Source organism: Elaeis guineensis, chromosome 8 (genome assembly GCF_000442705.2).
Source record: "Elaeis guineensis isolate ETL-2024a chromosome 8, EG11, whole genome shotgun sequence".
In the NCBI taxonomy this organism is placed as follows: domain Eukaryota; kingdom Viridiplantae; phylum Streptophyta; class Magnoliopsida; order Arecales; family Arecaceae; genus Elaeis; species Elaeis guineensis.
The window spans coordinates 9,224,948-9,230,295 of record NC_026000.2 but is presented as its reverse complement, the minus strand read 5'-3'; positions in this window follow the sequence as shown (position 1 = coordinate 9,230,295).

Sequence of the window (5,348 nt, the reverse complement as noted above, 5' to 3'; positions counted from 1 at the left end):
TCGAGAACCGATTGGTGCGTTTTCCTCTAACTGATGGTTTGCAAGGGATCTAAATTTTAGAAATAGAGAAAAAAAAATTCTTTTTTTCTAGTGCTAGTATTTTGAGGGTGACCGACAGAGAGAGGAGGGGAGAGAGAGGATAGAAAAGAGAAATGTCAAAGGGATAAAGAGTCACAATTATTTTCGTTATATCAAATTTACGGTTTATATGTGAAATTAAATATTATTAAATATATCATTTGATAAATTAAATATTATTTAATATATCATTAAATATTATTAAATATATCATTTGATAAATTAAATACTATTTAATATATCATTTAGTAAATTAAATCTTATTTAATAGATCATTTACTAAAGGTATTTCAAAAAAAATCTTTTTATATATCATATATAAATAGTATAAGTGAATTTTTTTTTAAAAAAAAAATTTCATGAACACGTGACCTATGGAGGTTTTGCCAACACAAAAACCTTTAAATAACTCATCGGCATTTGTAGAGTTAGTAAGGCAAGTTGAGGTAAAGATTTAGAGCAAGTTACAGAACAAACTCGACAAAATAAGCTTACTCCTTGGCAAAGCGTAACGTATTTCACCCAACTGATGTCGTGCGTTCTCTTTTTTTCTTTCGGATTAACATTGTGGAGTGCGTCATGCATTGAACAAAGCCAGATTGTGCAAGATAGGTGGGTGACTGATTTCAATGATTTTTCTGTTGAGCTGCCCTAGCGTTGCTTCATAAAAGATGATTGTCTTCAGATCAGCTTCACGAAGCCTATCAATTAAACAACCACTCTTCGAATTCGTGAGTTTAGGTTTGCAAGTTGCATATAATAAATTAGATGGTTGCAATGTCAGCAATGCACGTAGAAGTTCTTCCAAGTACTTCCGCAACGCTTCACATCATGGTATGGAAGTGAAAGATTTTGTTTACTATTTTTAACAGTGTTGCGGCCAATCCCCTCGTCGCCTGATCGTCGGGAACGAGCGCCTGCAAAAGAAAATCCATACTGATCGGAGGCGGCTCCGACGGGGACCCTCCGACGGTCAAGTCAGAGAGGAGACTAGGCAACAGTGAAACGAAAACAAAGAGCTCAACAAGAGAGAGAGAGGAGGGAGTTCAAGGGTTTCGAATCGACCTCTAGCACTGTTGTCTTCCCCGATATATATAGTGGAGCATGGTATGGCGCCGTCATTAATGATGCGGATAATTGAAGTATTGTCAACTCATTGAGGACTGTCAGAACCGCCGTGAGGGTGTCAAATCGCCGTGGGGCTGTCAAATCGCTCGGGTTGACTATGCCTTAGATGGGATAATGCTCCTAGGCGGCAGTGCCGCGTGCCGTTGTCAGGACTGACAGTCTCTGGCAGTAGTACGGCGATTGGAAGAGCCGACCGATCATAGGTCGGCGGCCAGCTGAGAGGCGTCGGGTGGAAATTTGGGTCCCTCCGACAGTCAGTCGGGCACGTCGCAGGAGTCGGGCATCGGATTCTATAGTGTAGTCGGTTGGGAGAGCGGAAAAGGTCCGCCCGACCGACGTATCCTCGGCCGGTCGATAGCCGTCGGTCGGCCGGTAGCCGTCGGTTGGTCGGCCCGATGATGGATTGGTATGAGTGGGGTCGGTCGGTATTCCCCAACAAACAGTACGAGGAATAGGAATAGCGTCTCTTAATAAACTTCACCACCTTCATTTTTATCTTTATGTTTCATCTTGCAAGATAATACCCTCTCCATCCGTGAAATTCCAACTTGAATTTAAATCGTACGCGGTCTTGATTTTTGATCATGAACCCATTGGAATAATTGAAACTTCATCTACTGGGATGTCTATTTCGTTGGAAGGTTCGATAGCAGTGATGCAACCGCTCCCGTATTTAGTTCGTCGGCGGTTATGCCAGCTACCAACCATCAACTGACATAGCAAGGATCTTGACTTTGGTGAAGAACATGAGAGCTACAGTCCCCTCACATTTTGGAGCATGCAGACAATATAACCGTCTTCCTTTATTTTATTGGTTGATCAAGTAGCCATGTGTCATCCCAGAAGAAAATTTGTGAGCCTGTTCCCACTTGAAATTTCTCCATCAATTGGAATAGACCCCTAACGCTGTGCACTTGCTTCTAGAATTCACATAAATTCTTTCGGATTAGTGGCCTCAGTGAAACCGGATGACCTCTATAGTAATTTGCCTTAATGATTGCACTCCAGGGCTCTGTATCCTCAATGAAAGGTTCCACCACCATTTACATAACAGTACATGATACATTGTTTTGAGATCGGTGATCGCTAATCCACCAAATCGCTTGGATCGGAAAACTGTAGACCAATTTAACAAACATCTTCCAACCTTGCATCGCTCTTCTTCACTCCATAGGAATACTCTGCGAGCTTTATCAATTCTTTTGATTATACATGATGGTAGTAAGAAATTTGACATCCAGAATATTACGGTGGGTGATATCAGTGTGTTGAGAAGCAATGCCCTTCCTGCAATCGAAAGAAGCTTGTATTTCCAACCCGCTAATTTCTTGATAATCTTCTCTGTAAACAGATTCCACCCTTGCATCTTGGGCTTTTCGAAACAAAATGGCATTCCCAGATATTTTAACGGAAAATCGGCAAGTTTACTATCTAGGATCTTAGCTATTTGATCTCTATATGACTATGTAATGCCAATACTCAGTATTGTTGATTTTTCAAAATAAAAATATATATATATATATATATATATAACTGTCTTCCTAGCAACACCTAACTAATTAATAAAACATGTTGGATCTCAACCAAGTAGATAAACCTGATGTTTTAACAATTTAAGGAGAAAAAACAAGATAACCACATTGTCCATGTAACCTAGCATTTAGGTTTACATATAGAAATCAATCAGGGGTTATTTGATTGAAGAGAGTTGGGATCTTCAATTGGAATGAAAATGGATGACTCACATTCTAACTATTTGGTTGGAAGGAGTCTTATTTTGATTACAGAATGGGATGGAAATAGTCTAATCTATCTAAAGTTTAATTTTTATTCTTCTCTAAATATTCGAATTTACTTCGGATCGAATTTAATCATTCCAATTTTTATTCTGATTTTAATTTCAATTTCGATTCCAGTTGTAAAACAAAAGTTCAAACCCTTCCCTTCTCGGTCCATCTTTTCTTCTATCCATTTAAGTTAGAAAGGGGTCTGCAATGGCAGCTCTGTGATTTTGATCAGGAGAAAAAAATAATAATAATAATAATAGTTTGGATGATTTCACAAGAGCATGACATTTTTTTTTTTTTATAAGGTAAGAACAAGAGCATGACTTTGACGTGCTCACAAGTAAATTTTTCCCTGTATTCGAGGGTAAAGAGGAGACGGACCCCGCTGGTTGGACCGTGTTCGCTTCGCGTTCATTTGGACTTGGTATCCCCCTGGTGTCCCTACCACCGGCGCTGCCACTTCTAGAACAGGCTGACCATCCTTCGTTTCTGCAAGCGAAGTACTCTAGAAGTAGCTCAGGGCATTTAATTTCCACGATGGAGCTCTTAAATTGTCGTTTTAGCTTATTTTCTGTAGTCCTCTGGTCCTACCAAGAGTAGCTTCAGGATCTGTCCTGAATCAATGCCCAAATTAGAGATGTGGGGATGACTATTAATTTTTGTGCTCACATCTACAAGTATCTTGGGTTAGGTTGCTTGGCTTACGTGATCGGCTAATGCAACTTTATAAATTGGTGATTATGTCAATGTTTATTGCGGCAAACAGGAGCAAGACGAAACAAGAAGGAAAAAAAAAATAAACACATAATATTTATGTAATTCAATCTATTAATCAATATCCAACGGACAGAAACAATATACAAGTTTCACTTTAAAAAACAAAAAAGAAAGAGAAAGAAAAAAAAAAAAAAGAGAGTGGGAGATTACATAACATAAGATTTTCCCACAAACTCTAGTGCTCTTGGAAGTATAAAAGTTATATGATAGAATAAGCCTATGTAGCTTCAAGCAAATGTCCTATATCGATTTGAGCATTTATAAACTCAAGACATACACAATAATTGGCTGGGGAGCTACCGAAACAACGATTGGCTGCCCGGCCCAAGTGTATGTGCTCATGGGAGTGCATGTTACAAAGCGTGCCCTTTGTAGACGGCATGATGAGTGATGGCATCATGCGGACACATTCCTAATCTTGGTACAAATTCTAACTTGATGGGCATCATGATATTGAGCTGAAGGCCTTGAACCTCTCCCATGATGGTTATCATGGAAACACGAGGGACTCCCAACAAAGCTCGCGACAAAATCAAGAGAGTTTGGTGGTTACAGATTCCAACACGAAATCACTCATGAAACAACAACTCAAAATTTTACTTTTCCTTTTTGCAGAAAAGAATCGAATGCGACTGCAAGGGGCCGCCAGGACATCAAGACATTTTAGAATTAACCTAAAAATAAAGATTTTGAAGAAACACACACGCAAAAGTGGGCAAAAGAAATAAAGTGGACTTCAAAAGAATAAGAGAATGGAAGCAAATCGCTACTTCTACATGAAAAGTGATGTATTGAGGCTTTACTTTGTCTCCTGTCCCAAGATCCAGAAAGAACCGCATCTCTGATGCAGAAAGCATGGCTTGGTTCATCGGTTGAGGGTTTAGCTTGATGGTTTTGACAAATTGAATGATAATAAGCTCTTTGGTTTAACGATAATCTAATTAAAGAATTGTTCCAACGATCACTTCTTTACAGATCACTAAATAATTATTTTTCTTGCCACAGCTTTGGAGGCCTAACGTGAGTTTTATAATGACTTAGCAAATGATTAAATTATTCTCTGCAGAATTTAAACTAAGCTAGCTGTAAATAAAGCAATTAAATTTTTAAAGATAAAAACAGAAGATAAGTAGGCGAAAAAAGATGCTAACAAACACAACTAATATATAGCTTATATTGCCATCGAAGACTCCAAGCCTCCGTACATTGATAGGGATGGGTGGATGCCCACGGAGTCCCAAAAGAACTTATGTAACTTCTAAACTAAGCAAAATTTAATAATTTCTCGATTTAAGAGATATTTTGGATACCAAAAATAATTTGAAGGTATGGTTCCAGCCATCCAAGCCAATGTGATAGGACTCGGTTGACTAAGACTTGAAACGCGGGACTCAATTTAGATTAGGTTATTAGATCTTCTAAGAGTAACAAAATTTATATGAAAACGAAGCTATCGGTGACATTCAGAATTTTTTTAAATTAGTTTATCGAAACAGTCTGCAATATCTGCTACCACAAAATAATTGAGTTGGATTGTCGATGAGTACTTTAGTTTCTCAATCCCAATTTCAAGTATAT